Source organism: Triturus cristatus, chromosome 9 (genome assembly GCF_964204655.1).
Source record: "Triturus cristatus chromosome 9, aTriCri1.1, whole genome shotgun sequence".
Taxonomy (NCBI): Eukaryota; Metazoa; Chordata; class Amphibia; order Caudata; family Salamandridae; genus Triturus; species Triturus cristatus.
This window is the reverse complement of record NC_140592.1, coordinates 27,428,175-27,442,344: the sequence shown is the minus strand read 5'-3', so window position 1 is coordinate 27,442,344 and position 14,170 is coordinate 27,428,175. Positions and strand designations below refer to the sequence as shown.

Sequence of the window (14,170 nt, the reverse complement as noted above, 5' to 3'; positions counted from 1 at the left end):
GTAGAGGAAGGAGGATTGACACCCAAAGTTACCTCCAAAGAGATGCGACACAGGGGGGACTCCATGCCTCCTGCCCTAAGAAAGTGAAAATAAGCAGAATAAAGGAAACCCACTGACCACAATGCCTTGGATAGTCTTACACACTTCCAAGATGTTGAGAATAGCCCATGGCCCTTCTAAACATCTCAGAAGCATGTAAAAGTATGTATACTGAAGAGCAGGCTTAAAGGAGGGGAACCCTGGGGTGCACCACATCACACCCTGGTTTTACATTTCACATGACCCACTTGGTGCTTTGAGCTTTTGAAGAACCCTTGCGTTTTCTGTAGTGACGCGTCAGAGTATCCCATCGTCTTCCCCAGCGGAATGACACCCTGTGGTCTACAGTGTCGTAGCCCACACAAACAGCAAAATGTTGGACTGCAGCATTGACGTTTCGACAATGAAGGGTGGCAACAAGCTCCTCCCTCGTGTGCGCCCCTCACTGAAGCCGCTGTGCTGGCATCATGCAGTGACCGATTATCTGATCTAGCATCTTTCTGAAGTATGATAAGCTTGACATAAAGGAGTGGTTGACTAGATTTTTTAAACCATCAGTGGCTTCTTCAGTAAGTAATGTTCACAACGTACTCCACAGGCGGACAACCAGGTGTAGCAGAAAGACGGGTTCTTCACCTCAGCGATGCCAGACAGAACTCTAAGAAAAAGTTCCCTCCAGCCAGGGCTGGGCCCGGATCTACGAACATTTGAGAAGGACATTGGTGCTTCCATCAAGACCCCCTGCACCGATGAGCTGGTGATGGCAGACACAAAGGAGCACAATGAGGAAGTCCCCTGGACAACCCCTGTCCACCGAAGTGCGGGGGACAACGGTGCATCGACACGAGCTGGTTCGGTGCTTTTTACAGCAGACTGCCCAGTAACAATGGGATATGGTTGTAATGCAAGTTTAAGTGGAGTCAGATAATGGCACTGATTTTACAAGACTGGGGGTGTCTCAAATAATTCTGGGTGCATGACGTTGCAGATGCAGCACATGGAGCTGGTGACGCAAGTCATGTCTCACACATATAGGTACACTTGAAATGTGTCTGACAATAGCAAGGAGGGAGAAAAATGGCGGCTCTCCGGTGTCAACTACCAGGCGTTAAAGTTAGGACCAATGTGGCAGAAGTTATACTGGAAAGACGGGGGGATTCTGGGATTGTGCGTTGTCGGACACTCAAAGGCCAAAGAAATGTGTTCTGTGAAACTTTCCTTTTACTATTCCGTTTCATATAGGTGAACAGGAAATAGATTTTTCTACTATTAGTATAATGTTTTCAGTAACCGATCAGCCTCCATTAAAACACTTCCATAATGCACTGGTAGTTCATCACCTCTCATGCTTTGCATGCCAGGTTTTCTTCATTTCGAGCCACAGGTAATGGTGTTTCTTCGGCACAGCACGTGCAATGTACACAACGTTGATTATTAATTCTACATTCAGATAAGAAAGCCAGGTGCACCGGATTCTGTTCTAGTTAATCATTTCTAAGCGAGCGCGATTCCTTTGGGTCATTCGACTCTTTCTAGCTCATTCGCCATGAATGAATCCTGTTAGGTGCGCCCTATTTACTCCTTCTAGGAGGCTCCATGCAGGGGTGTAGTTATCAATTGTGCAACAAGTGCAGTGGCACTGGGTCCACCCATGGCATCCCAATTATGGTTAGTGATTTACAAGACGAGGCCGAGGCAACTGAATTCACACTATCACTTTTAGTGGATTATTCAAGTACAAATAAAGTGGTGCACAGATCTGGAAGATCAGCCACTTAATCTTAATCAGGAGCAAAACTCTATTGATTACTTACAAGGGGATGATCAGCACCCACCATTCATCCTATGAGAGTTAAATGGATTACACATAGTTTAGGTTACACAGTGCACAAACTCCATCAAATTTGTTCTTAAAAGGGTTACTTTGTACACAATTTTCTTGTTCTTTTGTATACAACTTTTCTTCTTTAAATCTCAATGTCGCCAACACGTTTCATCCCATAGAGACTTCTTCAGGGCTTGTAAGTATATTTGCACTTGTGTCAGTTAGAGGTATTAGGAGACTCCCAACATCACATGATGCCCCATGATTGCTTAGAAGTTTGGTAACTGTCCCAGTGTCAAATTTATTGTTCCACTTGTATCTAGTGCCACTATTATTGTGCCTCATCTTCGTATATGAAAATCTCACAATCCAATCGATTGTGCTGTTATCGACATGTTGTAGCTGTGTAATATGTCAGCTTGTGAGCTAAGACCCTCACGGGTTCTGACGCCGGCACAGGTCTGGCAGTAATATGCCGATAACAGCACAATTGATTGAATCATAAGTTCTGTGACATGATCAGACTGCTGGTAAATTGTGTTTTTGACAGGTTGGCTGTCACCAGTGCCTACATCATGGGTACACCAGCTAGTCTGACGAGTGGCCAGAAAGAAGAGCTCAGCAAACCGATTTAGGACATGCCTGCAATCAGCCTGCTGTTGATCAGTGAGAGTGTCTGACAAGATCACTCCATCAACAGACCCATCTTTTGGTTTACCGGTGAGACGCTCAGTGAGAGGTTCACTATCAGCTTCCAGTCCCTCATCTGTAACTATGAGCATGGTTACATCAGCTCTGTTATAGTAGGGCTTTAGTTGATTGACATGTATAACCCTTTTGGGATATTTGCAACTGCCAAGGTCCACCAAATAGGTGACCTTCCATTTTTTTTCAACAACAGATTAGGGTCCCCTCCAGTTGTCCTGGAGGGCCCTAGATACCACAGGCTCCAATAGCCTTTTAGTCATACCACTGCTTCTGAAGCTCTTGGCTGGCCTGAAGGGGTTGGCTTGTTTTTCCATGTACTAATGCCACCCTGAAGTGAAGGCAAGCACATAATCAACTATATCTTGTTTTGGTTCTGTGAGAATGTGTTTCCATCTTTTCTTCACAAGACTCAGAGGATCACTAGCAGGATACCCAAACAGAAGTTCTAAGGATGAGAACCCCACTCCCTTCTGTGGCACTTCCCTGTAGCAAAAAGCAGGCATGGAAGTAAGAAATCCTATTTCCTTCTGAATTCTTCAGGCCGTCCAGCAATCATGCCTTTCAAGGTCTGGTTAAATCTTTCAACCAGGCCATTGGTTTGTGGGTGGTAGGGGGTAGTGAACTTGTAAGACACTCCACACTCCTCCCACATGTGTTTTAAGTATGCAGACATGAAGTTTGTACCTCCGTCTGATTCTACCTCCTTAGGGAAACCAACCCTGGTAAAGATACCAAGGAGGGTCCTGGCCGCTGCAGGGGCAGTGGTGGTTGTAAGGGGAATAGCTTCAAGATACCTGGTGGCATGATCTGCTACCACCAGAATATATCTGTTCCCTGGGGCTGTTTGAGGGTCTAGGGACAGGAGACACAGGACTGATAAAAGTGCTTCACCTTCTGGGACATCCCTAGAAGTGATTTACTAATCTACTCAATGCTTTACCCTTACCAAGGTGCCCAGCTAAGGGGATATCATGGCCCAAAGTGAGGAGAAATTCTCTAAACTTCTGAGGTACTACCACTCTGTAGTTGGGACAGATTTGAGGTTTCTGGCCTCAGTGTTTAAGAGTCCATCCTCCCAATAGACCCTGTGGCTTCCACTGATATCACCCTTTTCCTGTGCAGCAGCTTGCTGCCTCAGGCTTTCAAGAGTGGGACAGGTTTCTCGTCCCAGGCACAGATCCTCCCTAGAGAGTCCCCTTGGGCCCAAGAGCTCGGCTGTGTAAGGTCCAAGCATCTCAGGCTCGCTGCCCTCTGGGGCTAACAGGTCCTTTTCCTGGGAAGAGGGGGTTCTGATTTGAATATCCTTAGAAGCTGGTCCCCCAGTCTTCCTGCGTTTTCTCTTGGAGAGCTGGTCCTCTGTATCAGGACCTCTTTTTCCCTCAGGGCTGAGCTCTGGGCTCTTGTTTTTACACAACCCCATTATGGGATCCCTAGCATTTCTGCATGGGTCCTCAGTTTGACTTCAGCCCAAGGGGAAGTCTTCAAATCGTTTCCAAGCAGACAGTCTACAGCACAGCTTTCTAAACTTTTCATGTTGGGGACACACTTTAGATATTCATAATTTTGCGACATGGTAATGCGAGCGCGCACAGCGCGCGAGCCCGAACCACCCAAGGAAGGTTAATAAAGCAATTGTGAATCTGTTCTAGCAAAGAAAGTGACTGGCAAAACTGGGTACAAGGTTAGGTTTGTGCCTGAAACAAGAATATAATCATGCACACATTGACTCACGCCCCAGTGATTTATGGCAAAAAAAGGGCATGTGCACGCACTGCCAACCCTTTCAACCATGCCTAAAGTCCACCTGCTTCCTTGCTGAATATGAGTTTTTACAGTGTGTGGTAACATGAAGAGTGAGATTTTCCGTAACTTTTTATCTATTTGAGCTAGGAAAATTTTTTTGTTAAGAAAACATGCCTCTGTTTTATAAAACTTCGCCGAAGTAGTGTTTTGCGGAAAGGCAATATGCAAATGAGGGCCACTTTTTTAGCGTGCCCGGTCTGATTTTTAATCCCAATCTAACCCTGGGTACACGAGAGAAACACAGACCTCAAGTCTCACACATTAAGAGTGAGACGTATTTGGAGTGTGTGTTCAGCTCTCAATATCGTTGAGGAACTCTGTGCAGCAATTTGCTAATGACTTATCAATAGTTCACAGGGAAGATTTTATACAAGTTCTAAATGAGAGAACAATGGTATTCAAGTCATGAGTGCAGCTGCAGACTCATCCATACTGGCTGCACATGGATATTGCAACACAAAAAGATGATGGACAGAATGCTGAACATTGTCAAACATTCACCACGAGTCACAGATCTGAGTTTTTAGGTCTCGCCTGGCGTTAGCAGCGCGCATGAGCTGCCCTCGCCATGTGAGGGTTTCTTGGAATCAATACGGATTCCGAAGACGTGTCTCAGCTCCGCCTCCGAATTAGATTGGTATGCGTCGTTTCTCGTCACTTATTATTCCAATCCAACTTTGCTGATTGTCCCGGACGGTTTGTAGCCCCTCCTGGTTGCCACCCTGTCCTTGTTAGGCCACGCCCAGCAGGATTGGATCTCTTACTGGCGGCGTGACACAGTAGGCTTAATATTAACTTGCTGCACTTTTTTTTTTAAACCATCGCATGCATTTCCGTGTATAATGGCATTGTATGCGTGTTTATTTAAAAACATCTAGTATTGTTTACTGCTGAGCAAAACAGCAACACAAGTGAAAATGATACAAGACTCACAGCCATCCCCCAACATTTGACATGTAGTAATAAGTTATTGTAGATCAAACCCCATAGAAAAATATCATGTACATTATGTCTCAATACACCACAGAACCAGTAACAGGAGTAACCTGACCTAGTCCTCAGAAGAAAATTCTTGTTTCCCCATCCAACAAATTTAGTCAACAGCACCCCCCCCAAGCCTGCAGATCATCTTCCACTTTATGAATGAATGAATGAATGAAAAGGCATTTGAGGAGCGCATGGCTACCCGGGATGTCCCAGCGCTATAGACTGATCAGGAAAGGGAGCAGACTAAGGAAATAGCAGAGTCTTTAGTTTTTTGCGAAAGGTTATGTGATTGGAATTTGTGCGTAGTTGAACTGGAAGGGAGTTCCAGAGCTTGGGGGCATTTATCATCATGTCTACATTTTACGGAGGCGTACTTCCTCTGCCACTCTACTCACACACATTACTCTCCCAAACGTCAAGACTAGGCCGACCCTGCCCCCTCCAGGTAAATGCGACTCTCCTCTTTGCCAACAACAATAGCAAATGCAAAAATTTTCCTTCCATCTTTCTGCCTTTCCGCTTTTTAATAGCGCCCAACAGGCAAACAACTGGGTCCAGCTCCAGCTCATCACCAATCACCGTGGCCACCTGCCTCACTACAGATTCCCAGGCAAGGTGCAGGAACGACGTCACCTGTGCCTGACACCGGTAACAACTTTTTGGCCTACTGGGGTCAGTCTATGAGGCAGCACTGGAGTGAAATACGTATGTGCTTCACCATAATAAAGGATTATCGCGTCATTTGCCAATCTCGGTGGTATCGCCATGGGAGGTTACAAAATGAGTCCTACAGGTTCGCAGAGAAGCTTACGCACTGCCCAGGATCGACCTAAAATGGTGAAAATTAAAGGTTTGAAAACAAGAGTGTTAGCATCCACGCAGTTGCTTAAAAAGGGTCTACTCTACGTGTGGCCTTTTTGCAATCACTCCCATGACGATTTTACACTTAAGGTAAAGTTGTTTTTAGAAATTTTCTGATTTGATGGTAACGGGCTTGTGTTCAAGTTGAAGGGCTGAGGCGTTCCAAAGTCCCAGCCCCTTGGGCCCAAAGTATCTTTCATCATACAGTGGCCTCATAAAGTAAGTTCATGGGGTTATATGAGACAGGGAGGGTATCTGGTTCATGGGTAGAAATAGTGGCCTGCTGGAATTTATAACCCAGCATGTTTTGTGCATAATGCACAACCGGGAGTCAGTTATGAACTGATGACCAGCCCACACGCAATGTCCAGAGGCATTATTTGAAACCGCACCAGTCACACTGATCACTCTTATAAAACATAGCACTTTCTAATCCTACGTTTCTCTGCACTGAAAAGGTCTGCTTTTTTCTCTTAACCAACTTAGTGGTGCTGTTTTTCTCGGCTTTGTATGTACGACAGAGACAGAGACAAGTTGTTAATCTGCTGAGAATCAAACCTGTGACCTTCTGTCAACAAACTGATCACTTCAGCAGGTGTATTTACTCACTAACGTTGACCAGTTGATACCTGGAGCCAGGGAGTGACACGACGATGCAGAATGAGTTGAATTCTTAAAGTGCACCCTCAGCCCGCATAGACTGGGAACAACATCGTATTCCAGAGAGAAAACAGGGCAAAGGTCGAGCATCTGTGAGGAGGGGTAACGGCCTTGGATAGCCTAGTGATGGGTCCAGGGTAGAACGGTCAACGCAGCCGGGTCTGTACTGCAGACTTTATGTATGTAATTAAAACAACAGGCAGAAAGTCGCACACTATGCCCTACCTCAGAACTTGAACACCCGTACTTGTGAGAAGGTCATGGCCTTACGCCGCGGCCACCGGATTGTTTTCCGGGCCCGACGTTTCACACTCCTGCCAGGAATGGCCCTGCAGGCCGAACTGCGCATGTGCTGCGTGCGGAGCACACACGCTCATCTAACGGTCTCCTCCTTTCTCCATGTACGTCTAACGTACAATTGCAGTACCGGCGTCATCCCGCGACACACCCACCATTTGCAGACGACACAGTACCGTGTCGCGACACCGAGTTTGGAAAGCTCTGGTCTACAGGGATGGATGAGGACACGGCCACTACCTTCTGCCCAAATGTTCCCTCCCAGTCAAAAGACAGCAAAGCCATGGGATGGATCCTTGTGACATTGTCAGCAATGGTGGCTTGATAGGTCCTCCGAGTCCGGTACTGTTCTGAGTAAACCAGTTGCTCTGCCACCATGGTGACACTAGCCCCGTATATCTCAGGGCCTCTACTCTGGTAACCTTTATCAAGGGGTGCTGCCTGTATTTTCATAGTAGTGGGCCAGGCAACATAAGATAAGTCTACCCCTCCCTCAAAGACTAGGGTTGCCTCAGCTGGGTCACTTTTGAGGGCCTGAAGAAGACTTTGTTTTAGGGTTATCCTCTTTCCCTTGGGGTGGGCTTTTTTGCCTCTTTCTTTTGGTCTCCCCACCAGTGGTAGTCTTGGCCATCCTTGTATTGACCCAGTGGTCAGCCTTCTTTCCCAATTCTTGAGGAGGAAGTGGATCTAGGCCTGCCAGGAATTTGTGTTTCTCTTGTTGACAATTACTTAAAAGATGCTCCTTCATTATCAAATTATGACGCCCTTCAAAGTCAAGTCCATTGTTACCATCCTGGTGATTTCACGAAGTAGTCTACAAAATCTACCCAAGTCCGGCTCTGGGTTTTCGATCCTCCCTGAAACTGATCCTATACTCCTCAGTACTAAATCCAAAGTCCTCAATCTGGGTACCCTTCATGACGTCATAGGATGTAGCATATTTCTCATGGAGTGTCAGGAGTCTATCCCTGCACATCTCTAAGAACCTTTCCCACAGGCTATCAGTCCACAGCTTCCTGTGGTCCTCTCTTCCAAGACATGCTCTCTCAAATGCAATCAACCACTCATTGATGTGATATCACCCTCAAATAATTTTGGGACAATCCCTTTCGGGATTTTGAAGTCAAAATATTCTACTTGCCACCTTTTAATATTTTGCTGCCAACAGAGATGGGTCCTAGGCCCTTATTTATTTATTAAATTTGTAAGGCGCTACAGCTACCCAAAAAGGGTTTCCCGGCACCGAGACACAGCATAAGGATGTCAGGAGAATTTACTGGCTATTCTTGTTATTGTTCGAATAGCCAGGTCTTGACGGGCCTTCTGAACCGGACATGGTTTTCCTCCTTTCGAATGAAGGGAGGGAGTGCGTTCCAGAGGGATGGTCCAAGGTGGGCGAAAGATCTGCCTCCCATTCTTGCCAATTTAAATCTTGGTACACAGAAGTTGGCAGCTGATTGCGAGCGAAGATTACGCTTGGGAGTATAGGGGTGAGCCAGAGCTAGAAGGTATTTGGGTGCAGTACCTGCTTTGATTCTGAACATGTAGTTCAGGGCTTTAAAACGGATTCTGCTTTCTACCCTGAGCCAGTGGAGTTCCCGACGGTAGCTCGAGACTCCGGAATTTTTAGGGATTCTGCACAGTAGTCGGACTGCAGCGTTCTGGACAAGTTGTAGTCGACTGACTACTGCTTTATTAGAGCCAAGGTACAGAATGTTGCCGTAGTCAAGCCGTGATGTTATGAGGGCATTGACTACGGTCTTTTGAGTGGAAGAGGGCAGCATCAAAATGATTTTCCTCAGCCATTTGATGATGGTAAGGCATAGGCCGACAACTTTGTTGGCCTGTTGGCTCATGGAGAGGGAGCTATCCAAGATGACTCCCAGATTACGAACTTGAGTCACTGGGGTAGGAAATTTACCCATCTGGTTTGGCCAGTGTGAAGGATTCCAAAGATCTTGACGTTTTCCTAAGAGAAGAATCTCTGTCTTGTCTCCATTGAGCTTTAATTGGTTTCTTGTCATCCAATTAAGGATATTTTGAAGCCCTGATTTGAGGAGAGATGGGGATGTCGGACAGGATTCAGATAGGGAGAATATAATTTGGGAATCGTCGGCGTAGGTCATGAGGGTAAGTCCAGATTTTTCAGCTAAATCAGATAGGGGTCTGAGGTAAAGATTAAAAAACAGGGGAATCAGTATAGATCCCTGTGGCACGCCGTGGGGGGCATTAAAGGTGTCGGAACAGGCCAGTGAGGATGTTATTTGGAAAGTCCGTTCCGCCAGGAAGGATCGAATCCAGTTAAGCGCTTTTCCAGGGACACCATTTCTGTATAATGCCTTGATGAGAGTTTCGTGGGATATGGTGTCAAAGGCCGCTCTCAGATCTAAAAGCACGAGTGCGACCGTCTGACCTTTACCGAGGAGATTCCGGATATGTTCCGTAACTCCTAGAAGGGTGGTTTCTGTCGAGAAACCATCCCGAAAACCCGATTGTGAGGGGTGCAAAAGCGAATTTTCTTCGGCAAAGGTGGATAGGACCGAGTGGACGTGTCTCTCCAAGCATTTGGAGAAGGCAGGAAGCAGGGATATGGGTCTGTAGTTGGCTTGACTTTCCGGATTTGCTGTGGGCTTTTTTAGCAATGGCGTTATCATGGCGTGTTTCCAGAGGGTCGGGACTGTAGAAAGTTCAAACGAGGAGTTAAGCGTATCTATGATGATTTCCAGGGAGCGATCGTCCAGTTGTTTAATTATTTTAATCGGGATAGGATCCCTGGGGGAGCCGGACTTGATGTTCTTAAAAATGGTTTTCAGTATATCTACCGAAAAGGGAGGCCAGGCTTCCAGGGTATTTTCACAGGAGGGAGCATGTTCCGAGTCAGAAAAAAGGGGTGGATCATTATTGTTGGTATTAATGTCCCTGATGATTTTCTCGATTTTTTCAGTAAAGAAACATGCTAGATCTTGGCATTGTTGAGTGTTCCGTGGGGGAGCCGAGGCTGTGGTTTGTGCGCCTGCTAGTTCTTTGACTATATTGAACAAAGTTTTCGGTTTATTTGTTGCTTCCGTAATAGTATGAGAAACGAATGAGGCTCGTGCTTTTGCGCAGGCAGTATGATATAAATTCCTGGCTTCATGGTAGGTCTTTTTTGCGTCAGGGGCGTATTCTTTTCGCCATTGACACTCAAGTGCCTTGCATTTCGATTTTTCAGTTTTTACAAAGTCATTGAACCATGGGGCAGAGTGGCGGTGTCTATTTCCTTTGATATGAGGGGTGGGTAAACAGTGATCAGCGGCGTCGCTGAGCCATTTGTGAGTGGCTACCGCTAGGCTGTCCATGTTGTGACCGTTTCTAGGAGGGTTTTCATGGAGTACTGAATTTAGTTTGGCCAGGTCCAGTAGCTTCCAGTTTTTCCTGGACGTAGCTGGAAAGTCAGATTGCATAGTGGAGGTAAGTGGGAGATTTACGCTGAATTTTATTAAATGATGGTCAGACCAACAAATGGGAGTGGTGTTATGCCATTGTAGCTCGTTGATATTGGAGATAATGGGGTTGAGCAGATGGCCCGCTTTATGTGTAGGTTCAGTATTGACTAAGGTCAAATTTAGGGCCTTCAAATCATCTAACAAATTAGAGCAAAAGGGAATGGAAGGGTCATCAAGATGTAAGTTTAGATCACCAATAGGTGAGAAATGTTTTGAGGCAATGTAGCATGGAGTGATATAGTTGGCTAAATTTGGTGCCCATTTGGATGAATTTCCGGGGGGCCGGTATATCAATAGGCCTGAGATCGTGAAGTTCGGGTTCAGAGAAATTTTGAAAAAGCCGGCTTCGCAGTCAGGGATGGCAACTTGTTCTAACGTACATTTCAAGTCTCTGCTAAAGATGATTGCTATTCCACCTCCTAGCTGTTTATTTCGATCTATCCTAGTGATTGCATAATTGGCAGGGAGGGCAGTAGCAACGTCTGGGCCAGCGCTCTCGTGCAGCCACGTCTCTGTCAGGAAGAGGACGCTAGGGTTATCATCCAATAGGAGGTTGAAGATGTCCAATTTGTGTTTAGGTAGTGAGCGGCAGTTTGTACTGTAGAACACGTATTTTTGTGCCTCAACGTTGCAAGGCTGTTTGCGTTTCCTGTGCCTCCTAGCAGCGTCAGGATAGGGTTGGCGGATGGTGGTGATAAGTTTGCAGTTTTTGCAGGAGGTAACTCCTGTTTTGTGGAGATTGAGTATTGTGCACCACATGTTAGTGATTGGGCGTAGCGCTCTTAGTTCCGTAGGGGATCTAACCAGCCTTTAGTGGGCGGGGGGAGCATAGTCTTCTGCCCCATGCCCCGTACTGGCCTGGACGGGCACAGACGGGCTAGTCTTTGGCGTGTCTTCGGCGTGTCTTCGGCATGTTGAGGGCGCGCCCGCTGCGCTCGTCCGCTGCGCTTCCGAGGAGTGTGCATAGTTATGGGGAGGCTATTTCTGTTTCTATGGCCAAGAGTTTAGCTTCTAGGGCTATCCCCCTGCCTGTTTCTGAAGATCTGCATCGCCAGTGTCTACCTCATCTGGGACACTGCTTGGGTCACTCCCAGTGGTGTTACTATCTGAGGGGGTAGACATGGAGTCAGAATCCCCATCCTCTACCTCCGGGGACTCATCACCCTCTTCACCAGTGGGGAAAGCTTTACTTGCCAGGACCGTGTCATTTTCCACCACCAACTGCTGCAGATGAGCTTGTGTTGGTATCCGACCCATGGCAAGTTTCCGTGCCTTGCACGGCTCTTTGAGTTGCTGAACTCTCAGATGCGGATGTGGGCAATGTTGAGCTCCTGGGAGGTCCCTGGGTTCTACAACAATGTGTTTAAAGTAGTTGAGATCTTATTAGGAACTTACAAAATGCTAAGGACCTAATTACTTTACAGACTTTTGGAAAAAGATCGAAAATAGTAAAAATATTTTAACTAAAGACAATTTTTTAATTTCCTCTTGTGAAATCACTTATTAATCAAGTGGTACAACAATGTCAAGCCTTGTACTCCACCGCTGCACCGCCATTGTAGGAAGCTGGCTCTCTATATGGTATACCACTAGGTCCGTGGTACTCACAGTACGGCCCGCGGGCTGCCAGCAGCCTGGCAGGCCTTCATTGGCGGCCCACGGACCTTGCCTTGCAGTTTCTACGTTTCCAGTGAGGCCGGCAGTAAACACAGAAGATGACCGCAGGAGCATACGTAGTGAATATGTATTAAATAGGTATTCACTACGTATGCCCCTGAAGCCATCTTCTGTGTTTACTGCCGAAATCTGTGACGTCACTACACCCTGGGAAAGCTTCCCAAAAGGCCCTTTAGAAGTCAGATGTAAGCGCTTTCACAGCTGACTTTTAAAGTGCCTTTTGGGAAGCTTCCTGTTTGGACAGAGACAGATAGAGGGAGAGACAGATGGAGACAAATACAGAGAGAGGCAGAGACAGAGAAAGACAGGGACAGATAGAGAGCGAGAAGTGTGTAAGTGTTCATGGCTCAATGTAAACGGAAGTGGTATTTGTGGTATTGTGGGTGAGCAGCCATAGGCATAACACAGAGGAGTGTAAGACATTTGTTATGCACACAGTGACTCATAAATGACACACGACTCAAAAAGGAGATCCGTACCAACTTTAGAAAACAAGCTTCTTTCAAATTTCATTTTAAGATCAAGTTGACCGCAAAACTGCACGTATATTTTTCAGGAAAAATACTTTACACTTTAAAAAGTGGACACAGTACAATTTTCAGGCTGTGCAATGGTAACCTACAGGAGGAAAAAAAGAATGCAGTTTTTCAGGTAAGTACACAACTTACAGATACAGTCTTCGGGGTTTCAGGTCATCGCCAGGCAAGGTTCAGATTGGCACCAGAACTGCACCACCAGCGGCTCAGGGGCGGCTGGTGCAGAGGTCAGATTCGGGGTCAGAAGCCCAATGCTAACCAATGGAAACTGGGGGTGCTCCACTCTCGTCACATCACTTGCCATTTTCTGCAGGACACCCCACTGTCAGCTTCAGGTTGGTGGCCTCCATCCTGTGCTAACTCTCAATAGAACCTCATGTAGGCTACAGCCGTGGTGCCTCACCAGTGGCCTGTATGTCATCAGCCATTCCAATGACCCGACTATTAGTGCCTTGGTATTTCATGCTGCCAGAACAATCTGATAACTGCGCAAGATGGCAGCTGCAATGCATGCACACACATGTAGAAGTGAGGGGGCACTCAAAATATAGTGACAGCACAACAGGAACCTTTTATCTGCACTGCACTACACAACTTTACGATACATGGATGGGTCAAAGTCCTGGACTACCCTGCTTCCAAGCATCCATTCCCCCCAGCTAGCAACTTGCGAGTACAAAAGAGGGACAGAGAAAGATATGGGCACCAACTCAGCAATGGAGCTTTACATAGGGGTGAAGTGTAAGAGCTGACTGGACTGGAAGCGGTGCTTTATATATGCACAAAAGGCAGAAACTGGCATGACACGGCAGCTTCACATACTGTGGCAATGTCTAATCTGACTCGGCAATCATACTCTATAAAGCAAACACAAGGAGATGGTGGACGGAGCGTTGAAACTTTTCAGACACTACCCCCAGTCACAGATCTGGGTTGAATCCATCATCATTCTTTAGCTCACTTTGCCACCTCAGTTCAGACCCATCTATATGCAAATCAGTCTTGACCCTGTGCCTCATGGGAACAGACCAGCCCAAACTGCCAAGCCTTCCCTGAACTGGAAACAAGCATCCTGTGACCAGTTTCGGGGTACAACATCTCGTCAACCAGGCTAGCTTGAATTCAGTGGCAAAGTGAGCAGGGGACCCACGTCTGGGCATACCCTGCCAACTTAGAGTGAACAAAGCAAACACAAGGAGATGACGGACGAAGTTCTGAAACTTTTCAGACACTCACCCGCAGTCACAGATCTGGGTTGAATCCATCATCATTCTTTAGCTCACTTTGCCACC

General features: G+C 46.6%; 1 protein-coding gene across 1 annotated transcript in view; it reads right to left on the bottom strand.

The window, feature by feature from the left end:
- The window catches only part of CRELD1 (CRELD disulfide isomerase 1), a 121,529-nt gene that overhangs the window by 91,716 nt on the left and 15,643 nt on the right, over positions 1 to 14,170 (bottom strand). The gene's annotated exons all lie outside the window — the stretch shown is intronic.